The sequence below is a fragment of the Sander lucioperca genome, chromosome 9 (assembly GCF_008315115.2).
Source record: "Sander lucioperca isolate FBNREF2018 chromosome 9, SLUC_FBN_1.2, whole genome shotgun sequence".
NCBI classification, from domain to species: Eukaryota; Metazoa; Chordata; class Actinopteri; order Perciformes; family Percidae; genus Sander; species Sander lucioperca.
Genome location: NC_050181.1, coordinates 36,066,254 through 36,079,999, shown reverse-complemented (window position 1 = coordinate 36,079,999; position 13,746 = coordinate 36,066,254). Strand labels below are relative to the sequence as shown.

The following is a 13,746-nucleotide window of genomic DNA, read 5'->3' as shown; positions in this document are numbered from 1 at the left end:
ACACACACACACACACACACACACACACACACACACACACACACACACACAGATCGGCTTGTGATAGGTGGCCGTCTCCAACCCAGAGAGTGAGAAAAGCCCACAAATTCAAACTGATTGCAGACTCTCATTACATCGATGCACCATTTGTCGATTAAATGTCTTATAAAGGCCAAATCCTTCAATTAGACAAGGGCTGGGCAACATGTGCAGAGAATCTCAACAGATTTAAGATCGTCACTCTAAAGCGCTGATTACATTACAGCTACAGACACATCAGCGCTGACACTGCCATTTAGGTACTAGTGCTAAAACACACTAGCTTAAAGACTCCCCAGCTAATGAGAACGTTTGTGCTGTTTGGCAAAAGAAATGGGTCACATACTGCACAGCTGAAAAGTTTAGTAAAAAGACTTAGTGTCTGTATCAGTGGTAGTAAAGTAGTATTGGTAAATCTCTTTTACTGGCCAACCTGAAAGAAGTATGTCTAAATGAAATGAAATTGTAAATTTAGCTTCTGCTCAGGCTGCAACAATAAGAACTAGGGCTGAACGATATGAGGCGATTATGCGATATGCAATAACATTGTTGAATATCACGATAACGATATTTGTGATAAATAAACAGATATTAAAGTGTACTCAGTTCTGTTGCTCTCAGTATTCTGCTCAAATACAACAAATTGGTTGTTGAATTTAATACAAATAAAAGGAAATCTTTTCTAACATTCTTTTATTGAACAAATTGAACACTGATTTGAATATAAAAGGGACCACTACAAACAGAATGACTGTTGTTGAATGTTTTCTACTGATATTTTCTTTCAACTAACACAAAAATGTGGCAGCCTTTAGCAATGTGTTTATTAAGCAAGTTGATATTGTGATAACGATCAAAAAAGTTGTGCAACCCTAATAAGAACATTACTGCCATAAGGCAATACATAGTAGCTTTCCACAGGGATGGAAAAAAAACAATGTGTCCCCAACATCAAATTGTGTCTAGCACACTGCTTTCTCTACTAGATATGCTGTTTTTACAGACTTAATGTTTTTTTGTGGCTCGTGCCACAGACTACATTTTATTATGGACATGATTCACATGTATGAAAATGACATGAACAATTCATACTGTGTGAAATCTACTCATCTTTCATTTCACCTCAAGGTCCCAAAACTCTGAAGATGCTACAGGAAATGAGATCTCACAAACCACACAGTCACGCGTCCAGCGTTGTCTCCTCACAGCAGCCAAGTGCAGACACATCTGCTAGTCATTGTGTCTGCACCTCATACATCAGCCCACATGGTAACTATAACAATTGCACATGGATATGGCATTTTTCTACTGTATCCACCATTGATTTGAAATCTGAGTCGTGATTTCAAAACAGGAAAGCTGGTCAGAGTCAGGCAGACAGACAAAATCAGACAGAGACAGAGATAATCGTAAGATGTAGGTGTATTATCTCTACTACACACACACACACACACACACACACACACACACACACACACACACACACACACACACACACGTGTTGACACGCTGCTGGACAGATAAGCAGAGGGCTTTGAATCCTTCACTATCACACTGAAATGGCTTAACAGATTTACTTTTATCTCTTGTCAAGCGTCGTTAAATATTGCCGTGCAAGATAGGAACAAACTGTGACCACACACATGTTATGGAAAATAAAAATCAACACTGAGGCTACATCTACACTAGAGATGCACCGAATCCAGATTTTTGGAGTTCTGCCGAACACCGAATCCACTGGTTAAGATTCTGCCGAATCCGAATACCGAATCCTACTCCCATCCTCAGTCCATTAACACAGTAAACACATTAATGAAGTAAACAACGGCCACAGCCTCTAAAATAGTTAAATGTAACAACTTAATGTTGAATTCACACGCTCTTTTCACATCGTAGGAAAGCACAACAGTATCACCAGTTGAGTGATAATTTTGTTTGGCAAATTTTCGCTAACCAGTGTATGATAAAGGCAATGTTGGGTGGGTGAAATTAGAAAGCTAACGTTAGCTAACGAGCAGCAGCCGGCCGTTCGGTCGCTCCGCTCCCACTGTAGGGAGAATCATTTGCAGAGAGAACAGCTGACAGCCCGGGAGAGGCACTGTCTGGTTAACACAAGTTTTTAGCTGTGGCTGTCCTTCCTTTGCCGTACCTGGGGTTGCTGCGTTTTGGTTGCTGTCTGTGGATTCCTTCATGCGTGGCTCGTATTCTTTTGGATGTTTCATGCGCAGGTGTTTTGGCAGCGGCGATGTTGTGTGTTGTTTGGGTTCCTTGCCGCTGCGGGACAGGTTGGCATTGCGGGTTGAGCGTGTGGCTCGGCTTGGGTCGCCTTGCCTTCTTTTGGCAGGGGGTACTGCCGGGTGGCGCTTTTTCTGCTTGCGAGTTCCATTTTCACTTTCTCACAGCCTACTGCATTGAACGGTCCACCTACATTACGTCGTCCAGCGTAGCGCGTGCAGTGCAAGTGTAGGGTTCGGTTCAGTAGAAAAAAATTCTACGGTTCGGCAGAAACCGAACCCCGTCAAAAACCCCAATATTCGGCCGAATCCGAACCCGACTCCTGGATTCTACTATGTTTTCATTTTTAAGCAACGTATTGAGACAAAAACACACACACAAAAGAGTTTTAGCTCCGGAAGCAGATCTAATTTTCGTCCATATTAACACGTCTGACAACGAATATCAAATGACCATTCACACACACTAGGCATGCACGTGCCAGTGTAAACAGAAAGCAGATTGTCCGACGTTACTTCGTACTCAATATCATGGATGTATAAAGCTGAAAATACAGAAAATACTTTGGAAAAGATGGTGAAACAATAGTGAAAAGTAAGAGCAGCGATGTATTTGCTTGGTCCGATGACAAGGTGAAACTCTTACTGAAAGGTATGTAAGCCTATCTAACCGATAAGACTGACTGACGTATATCATTGTCTCCAAAGTTCTATTTATACCTGCCTAGACTACAAGCAACCACGGAGTTTTCAAACCAAAACGGGGGCAGCAGTGTTTCCAAATGTCTCCGTTTTATGGGGCTCTGAAATGCTGGAGTAGTGTGAACACGAGGCCAAGGTTATAATCGTTAATGAAAACAAACAAAATAACGAAAACTAGGAGGGAAAAAACATTGTCGGAAACTGAAATAAAAATAAAAACGAGGCATTACAAAAAAACGATAACTAACTAAAACTGTAATGTCTGTTTGCAAAACTAACTAAAATAAAATAAAATTATTGAGTAAATGTCCTTAGTTTTTGTCTTTGTCAATGTCTTTCACAGAGCAAATAACGTTATATCTTTCAGAGTTGACATTTCCGACCATAGACCTGTTTTATACAGTCTATGCCGTAGACATATATAGTTTTCGATTGGGAACCCAGAAATTCCGATATTCCATGTCAAATTGAACACAACATAGTCGTTGCCCCTCGCCTGGCATCATGGCGACACCGAAAGTCAGAAGAAAGCGGCAGAGACCTATTTGATTATGACTGTGTCAGATAAAAGCAAGTGCCTTGCAGTGGAAGGTGGTAAAATATGTGGACAATTTATTACAGGGAAAAATCCCACGAATTTGAAAGTACATTTGAGACGGAGGCTAACCTAGCTTACCTTAACAAGGTAAAAGGAGAAAGCAAAGCTCCCTTTCCCCGAAACAGAAGCTAACTCCGGTACAGGGCGTGGATGTATGGATACAGGGCCAGGCAGCATGACAGAGACATCCGCAGGACAGAGAACACTTTCACTTTCACACTGCTTTCACCGGCGACCCGATAGCTGCTGGTTAATAAATACCCAGGAACACCAAAAGCGGGAGGAAGCGTGGGTTAATATGTGTAGTGATACTGGGATGTCTACACAACTGTGTGAGTCGATTGACTTCAAAAAGTTTGCCACTTTACTCGAACCAAAGTTCAAAACACCTGTTCATGTATGTCTTCTTTAGTCTGTTGGCTATTTAGGTTTTTTCCTGACACACGTCACTTACACATTTTGCACTTACATTTTTGTGCTCATCATATGTACATTGTATGTACTGGTGTTATTGTTGAATACATTGTGAGTACATATTTCTGAAATTGTATAATGTTTTTGTTGAGTTATTATTACACAATACTTTTTCTGACCTTTTTGAATCTTGCGCCTGACAAATAACCCATATTACAAAAAAAGACTAAAAATAACACTAAAACTAATACAAACTAAACTAAGCATTTTCAAAAAATAAAAAATAAACTAAACTAGCAAACCCACTTTAAAAAATAATTAAAACTAAACTGAATTTGAAAACAAAAAGTCAAAACGAAATAAAAATAAAAACTAATGAAAAATGCAAAACGATAATAACCTTGCAAAAAATAATTAAAACTAAACTGAATTTGAAAATAAAAAGTCAAAACAAAATAAAAATAAAAACTAATGAAAAATGCAAAACGATAATAACCTTGCATGAGGCATAAACGCAGCAAAAGATATTCTTTTTTAAACCAAAACGTAGTAGAGTACATGTAGCCTAGGCCACTAGGATCATAACTCATTCATTCAGTCACCTGAGCACTATTGCCACAATTGTTCATGGGTTCAGCAAGTACTTTGAATTTTTTTTAAATGATGTTAAGGACTGAAATCCTGCAGAACTCCTGTTCACAGTGCACCTTATCCAGCGATCAGTCCACATGGACACGTCTTTATTCACGTCTGCACAAAAGTGAAAGGTCAAATACTTGGATTACAGGGTTGTTAGTCATCAATAAACCAACACAGATACTGAGTTGTCATGATTGCACTCAGTAAATGTACAAATATATATATAGACACACACTGACTCCTGTCCTTACACAAGTTTAGTTTCCTCACTGCCTTTCCCTTCATCTTTGCGGTATTGTGCTTTCAGACACTGTGTTGCAGTAGGTCTTTTACAGCAGCGTTTAAAGTTCCCATCAACCCCGAGTTTCATAACCATTTTCCGCACGTCATGCTGTGCTGCTATAAGCCTTGTCACACGGGGTGACATGCACTGTTGTGTTGTCATATCGGGTGATGACAGTGCCGCTGATATCCTCGCTGAGTCAACATTTCGTGCGTGTTTATGTGTTGGCGAAACAGAGGTGTAACTATGTTATAATGAAACCTTGTTTGTACCTATAATTCAAAGCCGGAACACCTGTAACATCTTTCGTCTGCCATAGGCTGCTAACTATTGTTCATGGCCACGCGCTACTCAAATAAGCACAGCATTTTGATTGTCAAGTGAAGATCACAAACGAAAACAGTAATTTGGACATTCAACAAACAAATGTGAAAGCCATTTAAGGTTGATTTAAAGAGCCCCTATTATGCTTTTTTGGATTTTCCCCATCTTTTAGTGTGTTAATGTACAAGATGTACAATATAAAGTACTAAAAAACACTTCATTCCCAATGGAGCTTTCTGTCCCACAGACAGCACTTTTTCTCAACTGCCTGATATCTTCGCCCACATTCCTGTTTGAAATTCCTCAATTAGTGATGTCACTGAGAAAAGCCAGCCCATTTTAGCCCATTGGTGATGCCAGAGCAAGCACAACCCGTCCAGTGGGTTGTTTAAATTTGGTTGACCAATCACAACAGAGTGGACCAGCTGACCAATCAGAGCAGACTGGGCTTTTTGGGAAGGCGATGGGCAGCAATGGGCAGTATGAGAAACATAATATGTTTTTCGAACATCAAAGCATGTAAACCTATTCTAGTAGACACCAATAGTACAAATATGATGCTGAAAACGGAGTATAATAGGGGCTCTTAAAAAAACTTTTTTTTTACAGCAGAGAAAAATGACAAGCTTTTTTTGAACAAATGACTATTCATACTTTTACGAGGATAAAAATTACCCTGCGGACAAAGTTTCTGTGTTACATGTACTGTTTCTCACCCAAACAAATGTATCATTGAGGCCTAACATTTGCGAATGCTGATCCTTTGAATATATTTTAGGGTTGCTAGTGGTCAAAAACGCCATAGGGTCCCTTTAAGATTCAGAAAATGTGTATCCTACATGAACAATTAAGTGTGACAACACATGTTTAATCCACGTTTGATCTGAGATTTACAATTTAGTCTTTAGGTTTACTATATTATGCTTTTTTTTACCTCTCATGCTATTTTTGCAAAACAAGTTATTTGAAGTATATTCATTTTTGCTAAAAACGTAAGCCCATTTAGCACCAAACCCTTGTGTTGTATTGTAACTTTGTAATGAAAACTGACATATAAAGAGAGACACACGCGGTATTGTTACACTTCATGCGAAAATTGTGATTAGCTCCAAGCACAGTTTGTCCACTGCGTGTATGGATATTGCATGTAGACATATTTTGCAAAAGCAAAAGGAGAGACATAAGAAAGAAAATGTGTTTGTCAAAAATGAAAGTTAGTCGATCTGGGCATGACAAAAAAAGGAAGTCATTCAGGGAAATGTTTAAAATCTCAATAGTTTGTGGCCGGGATGGCTCATTGGGTAGAGCAGGCGCACATATACTGAGAAGTTTATGCCTCGACGCAGAGGTCCAGGGTTCGAATCCGACTTGTGACAATTTCCTGCATGTCTTCCCCCTCTCTCTCTCCCCTTTCTCACCTAGCTGTCCTATTAAATAAAGGCGGAAAAGCCCAAAAAAAAATCTTAAAAAAACCAAACTCAATAGTTTCACTCAGAAAAGGACAAGACTAGCAAGACATTAACCCACATAAACACAAGTTGTTCAATACTGCAAGGGCTCTTTGCAACAACACACACACACACACAGACAGTATAGACTAGAGTAACACAGACAGACCTTGTACGACAGCAGGTCTCTGCAGAGCAGGTAAAGTGACACGTAGGAGATGACAGATGGGTTGAAGAAGAGTCGAGGACTTCAGAGTGGAGCTGAGTGATATCGAGCATTCTGGTCAACACAGCAGCACAGCCAGCAGTTTCTCAGCCCGCAGCAATTTAGCAGTTTATGGCAGCTCCATTTCCTCCAGACAGGCTGGGACGGAGCACCAAGCCGCTACAGTAATCTACTTTACTTTGGGATTAGCAGCCCTCCGCTGTCCTGACCTCTCCAACACTCTTCCTCGTCTGTCCTACTCTCACTTATTCTGCATTCGCATCCAAACCACTGCTCTGATATAAACCCCTGTGTTGTCTTCCCGTCGACCATGAACTTGTTAATGTTTTTTTGTGACCTGATTAGGGATGGACCGATTATCGGCCCGGGCCGTTTTTTGGCAGTTCGCAGATTATCTGTATCGGCGTTTTATTTGCCTGATAACCGATAAAGTTAATTAATTAAAATATGTGCTAATTTTTCAATTCAATTTAGTTAGTTTATCGTTAATTAGTATCAACTCATAACAAGAGTTATCTCGAGACACTTTACAGATAGAGTAGGTCTAGACCACACTCTATACTTTGGCTCCGCTACAGCGCTGTGTCTGTCCCTCTGCTTCGGTTTCACTCACCACTGAGTCTGACTAAATGTCCTGCCCACAACACTATCTGACTATCTCTTACTGTGGATTATGTTGAAAGTTTCTAATTCATTAAATAATTGCTTAAAGCATTTAAACAAACTTTTGTGTTGGAGTTTGTAACATCCCAAAATCTTAATTTTGACATAAAGATTTTCATTTTCACTGTAAATATGCATATCGGTTCCAAATAGTTTTACAACTACTAATAATCGGTATCGGAATCGTATTACAAACGTGGGCAAGGAGTTCCAAAGATGAAAGATGCTATTTAGTTGCACCATGGGAGATGTAGGACCAAGTGTTTTTGGGAGCTTGACTGATACATGGGACTAAAACTCAGGATAACTTTAATAATGTTTTTGATTTTAATCTGCACAATATATCGTTTTTTTATCGTCATTGCAATATCAACTGGCGCAATAAACACATCGTGAAAGGCTGCGACATATCGCTAAAGACACTCGAGATTTTTGTGTTAGTTAAAAGAAAATAGAAAAACTGCACTTTAAAATGTATCTCATTCTTTTTTTAGTGGTGCCTTTTAAATTCAATTCAAAATGTCAATTTGGTCAATAAAACAATGTTGGTTTCATTTGTTTTAAATTCAACAAGCATTTGTTGTATTTTAGCAGAATACTGAAAGCAGCCGAACTGAATAGACCCACACTTTAGTATCTGTTTATGTATCGCATGTCATATCATGATCACAATATTCAGCAAAGTTATCACATATCGCATATTTTCCTCATATTGTGCAGCCCTAATTTTAACCAGTCTTTTTAATATGTATCTCACCCCTTTAAGCCGCTTTCCAGCAAACAAAAAACTTGGCAGTTGTTCACAAAGACGGACGGACAGTAGTGTACACGGAAGGTAGGAACAAGAGGAGGGATCAATTGATTACGGGAAGGTGTTTACGTAGGTGGACCGTTCAATGCTATGAGAAAGTGAAAATGGAACTCGTGAGCAGAAAAAGTGTTGTTTGGCAGTACTTTCAGTCAAAAGAAGGTGATTCAAGTCGAGCTACATGTGTTGGCAAGGACCCTAAACAATACACAACATCGCCGCTGTTAAACATTTGCGTATGAAACATCTGAAAAAATACGAGTTGTGCATGAAGGAATCCACAGACAGCAGCCAAAATGCAGCAACTTCAGGTACGGCAAAGGAAGGACAGTCACAACTAAAAACTTGTGTTAACCAGACAGTGCCTCTCCCGGGCTGTCAGCTGTTCTCTCGGCAATAGATTCTCCCTACAGTAGGAGCGGAGCGACCGAACGGCCACCTGCTGCTCGTTAGCTAACATTAGCTTTCTAATTTCACCCACCCAACATGCCTTCATCATACACTGGTTAGCAAAAATTTGCCAAACAAAATTGTCACTCATCTGGCGATAGCGATGTGCTTTCCTACAATGTGAAAAAGAGTGTGTGAATTCAACATTAAGTTGTTACATTTAACTATTTTAGAGGCTGTGGACATTAATGTGTTTACTGTGTTAATGGACTGAGGATAGGAGTAGGATTCGGTGTTCGGTTTCGGATTAGGCAGAATCTTAACCAGTGGATTCAGTATTCGGCCGAACCCCAAAAATCTGGATTCGGTGCATCCCTACTTTTTAACCGCACCAAGTGTAACCCAGCACATACTCTGCTGTGGAGTGTTTAATGTGGTCAGTATTATTCAGTCTGCACTACATGCATGTAAATGGAAATGGAAATGGAATCGTTCGTTACACATATGGAGTCTGGATAAGGGCCACTAATCGGATTATGGTGCGTGTGTAAATCGCCGTCTCTCTTCTCCCACAGGCAAAACTAAAAAGTCAACACTAGCAGCGGTGGGTGGGAGCGTCAGTAAACATTCAAACACTAAAAGCACCAAGGGATGCATTTCAGTTTTAGGCTGGCAAGTCAAATGAAGCCCGGCCTCGCTGCAATGAGAAGAGGGCCGTTACAAACAAAGAGGAGTGAGTAAAACTCACTACAGCAGCAGAAAGAGTTGCATACATTCACAGAGCTTATCTGCTTCAGAGAGGGGAAAGGTCAGACTGATGAATATCTTCTGGAAACAAAAGACCTTGGCTCATTATACATCAACCTCACTGAAATCACCATCATATGTCAGACAATCTAATGTTGCCATGACAACTACAGAAGTACTGGGGAGGCGCACACACAGACGGGCGTGCATGCGACCCGTTCAGTAGGATGTAGGCCTACACAGAGGAAGTCTCCACTGTACGCATGAGAGTAAGAGTGGAGGATATGGAGAGCCAAATATAGGAACAGAATAATGAGCTTCTTATCTTCTCCATCGTTTCCATATCTCTTCTGCTTTCCTCATCGCTCCATCTCCCTGTCATTTTCCCTCTCCTCCTTCCCACTTTGAATGGACCAAATATTTCCCTGGGGCCACTCTCCACTGTAAAAGACATACATTACGGCAGGAATTTTCGATTATGTGACGCAGGCAAGGTTCTCGTCCACATAAAAAAAAAACTCTACAGGTACCGGCGGGATATTGGACTATTTCTGAACAGGATACTCCTGTCTGTCAGATTTGGCCAGTTTGTGGATCCAGCTAATAAGGAAATCAGCAGCACAGTTGACAAACACAGAACATACCAATTTAGAGCTTTACCTCACTATATTTGAAACTAACTTTTTACATTTGAATTGGCTACTGATCCTCTAACCACAAATAAAGACAAAAAGTCCTGTGTGAGCCAGCCTTTTGGTTTGTTTAAAGGGGCGATTGAATGATTATATAGGGTATTTTACACTGTTCCTTAAGGTCTCCTAATAGGGTATGTAACATTGGTTGGGCTGAAAATTGCCCGAATGCTATTTTATTAGGCCCTTAACTACCCTGTGAATATGGCTCTATTTGGAACAAAAGCCTTTCTTCCAAATATGGTATGCTCATGAATATTTAGATGAGCTGCGCGCTGATTGGTTTGAGCGAACCACATAGAAACACATTGGAGACGAGACAGCAGGTCTCATATTTCAGACACTGCAAAGTTATACATTGTTTGTCGGGCTATTTCGTTATTAAATTCACTTCTGAGACTTTTTTAAGCGAGAAATCAACTATGTAAAGCTCAAATATGGGCCGTTTTACGAAAATTGATGGCTAATTGCAAATTTGGTAAGGCGTGTTGGACTTTAGCTAGGAGCTCCACACAGTCTGACGAGAATGCGGCAACCTCCATACCCAGTGAAAGTCACCGTTTCCCTGGGTAATGGACTACTGGAATACTCGGGGCTTCGCGGAGCTCCGTGGAGCTCCACGGAGCTGGCTGGCTGCCAGCTGCCGGCATAACTAGAGTAGCTATATTTACAGTTTGAATTTTGTCACACCACTTACATAACATCTACCCCAAGGTCTTATAAAGCTAACAATGGTGTCAGATTTCAATTTAATGAATTTTTGTGAACATTAGGGGTTTCGTTAGCTGCGACTGTCCCTTCAATCCTATGTGTACAGATCACGGCTAGTTAGCTTCATTTTCGGCGTAATTAGAGTATATTTACAGTTTGAATTTCGTCACGCCACTTATATAACATCTACCTCAAGGTCTTATAAAGCTAACAATGGTGTCCGATTTCAACTGAATGCATTTTTGTGAATTTCAGAGGAATTCTAAGAGGAGGCTAGCTAGCTCTCATTGATAGAGCTCCATCCAGCCGCAGGCTCTATCAATGAGACTCGCGTACAAGAGGCGTTTATTTCCCCGATCGTTTGTTTAAATAACTCAACACATTATAATTACACACATTATAAGATTAACTGGAACCTGCGGTAAGAGACTGCTGGCGTAACAAGCTCGCTGACCGCTCTCACACTCACACACACCGGCCATTTAGCAGGAAGAGGGGAGCTGCAGGCCCTGGAGCTATGTCAGGGCAGCGGCGTTTGGTAGTCCATTAACCCAAAAAACGGTGACTTTGCGCGGGTATGGAGTGCCGTGGGCTGCCAGCCGTGACGGAGCGCCATCTACCTCACAGCAGGCCGGGGTCTGTCAGGCAGCAACACAGGCAGCACCGGCTGCTGAACTCCGACACACAGTCGGACAAAATTTGCAATTAGCCATAAATTTTCGTAAAACGGCACATATTTGACCTCTACATAGTTGATTTCTCGCATAAAAAAGTCTCAGAGGTGAATTTAGTGGTAAAATAGCAGATGAACAATGTATACAATTTCTGAGATCTGCGCGACCTATTCAGAAGACTACCTGATCTCAGGTCAGTGGTGTAGCCTATGTAAATGTTTGGGCGTGACAAAGATAGAGACTAGAGCCAAATGAGGAGGAGCCGCCGAGTTGACGTCAACTAGGCAGCTCGTTGAGATTTGCCCGTTTTCAGAGGCAGTTTTAAATTGTGAGATTTGCAGAGGAAAGAGGTGTCAATGGGATTTTGAGGATCTATGTATGTCCTAGTTACCCACTAAACTGTCATTATTCAACTATGACAAGGTAAAATCGGTTTTGCATTCAATCTAATCTGCACTCTTGCTGTCTCCGTCTCTCTGTCTCTCTTTACGCTCTGAACGGAGGAGAGTTTATTAGCAAAGATATCCAGTGAACGTACAGGCAGAGTTTGCAGTTTTGTGCACTGTATCGGAAAGCTGTAGCAGGAAAAGTTAACCGGTGCGTTTGTGATGTCGAAAGTGACACACTAGAAAAATAACAGACTACTGGCAATGGGGAAGCAGTATATTGGCTATTTTTAACAGGTTTACCCGTGTTAAAAAAATAATTTCAAACTACCCACGCATTTTGGTGGAAACAGGGTTAAATTGTCTGCATTTGTCATTTGAATGAACAAACACCTGTTGGTTTCCGACCACAGGGGCCGTGGAAAGGAAGATGACAAACAGCTGGCGCACACGTCTGTCTCTCTGAATGCCAGTCTGTCTTCACAACACTGTACCTGTCTTATATCCTGCATGTGCCCACTCATCTGCAAACAGCCTCTTTCAGTCTTCATTGAAACATCTGTCCTCATCTTTTTTTTTCTTCTTCTCTCACACACACACACACACACACACACACACACACACACACACACACACACACACACACACACACACACACACACACACACACACACACACACTCCAGTGTCTGACCCAGATCCTCGCTTAATGAAAAACAAAAAGGATTGAATGAATAAATTAAAAGGTGGGGGATGCTCTCCCTGTCATGTCATGCCCTTTCCATCTATTGCAATATGTTTTTATCTATCTCTCACATTCAAATATTCTCTAACTCATTCTTCTGCTCGTTCACACACATTTGCCTCACTGAGTTCGCATTATCTCTTGTTATCCCCCACAAGTGGAAGTGTATTTTTCTCCTCTCCTCTCACTTTCTCTTTCCCTCTGTCTCTTGCACACACACAGTATCCGGTAGTAAAGCGCTGACTGAGATGACATGGTGCTTCTGTTCTAAGTGTTCTCTGAGAGCTCCTGTGCACTTATTATCAAATTGAGTTTGGTGTATGTGCTTAAAAGCTGTCGAAAGCATAGCTGGGTGCACACGCTGGAGGTCTTTCCTCTAAGATGAGATGATGCTGGAAATAATACTGGTGGTGAAATCCAAAACAAAGACAAAATCGCAGCTAATAATACAGGAGGAAGACAATTCTTTAGAACCGATGCTGGTACCATTTTTTTTTTTTACCACAACAAAACAGCAGTCAAGGAAATTGTATGTTCGGTCCCTCAAGCAAACAAAGAGATGGCATGGAGAGAGAGTTCTCTTCTTTAGCAAACGGAAGGAGTGAGGATGAGGAGGTAAACGTGCTGGTTAGATCAACTAAAATGAGTGTCCAATATCATTAAACGTTTCCATCTAAAAAGCAACCCAATACATTACAAAAGTCAATGGTCAAATAGGTTTGTCATTACATGATAAGGTATTTCATATGCTACATTTCGAAGTTTTCTGTATTGTGCATTTGGCCATGATTCAGGCCTAAACATACGATAACTCCAGGAACATGCTAAACCTGATTACCATTACATACATCAGGTATCAACTGTTGTTAACTGTTTGCTAACAAGTTTGCCACATCATCTTGAAAGCTGATGATATATAAGTGATAATATATTAGCAGGGCCGCACGCAGAATTCCCTGCGGAATTTTCTGCAGATTCAAAAAATTTAAAATAAACACATCTCCACCCCAAACAGAAAAACACT

At 40.8% G+C, this 13,746-nt stretch overlaps 1 protein-coding gene across 3 annotated transcripts in view; it reads right to left on the bottom strand.

Annotated features, from left to right (window-relative positions):
* The window catches only part of LOC116037304 (SPRY domain-containing SOCS box protein 4-like), a 97,587-nt gene that overhangs the window by 65,273 nt on the left and 18,568 nt on the right, over positions 1-13,746 (bottom strand). The window contains exon 1 of one of the 3 annotated variants that reach the window (XM_031281160.2): positions 6,851-7,062. The exons of the other annotated variants lie outside the window; for them this stretch is intronic. The gene's annotated coding sequence lies outside the window, so the exon portion shown is untranslated. Of the gene's footprint in view, positions 1-6,850; positions 7,063-13,746 lie in introns of those variants that run through there. 3 annotated transcript variants of the gene reach the window in all.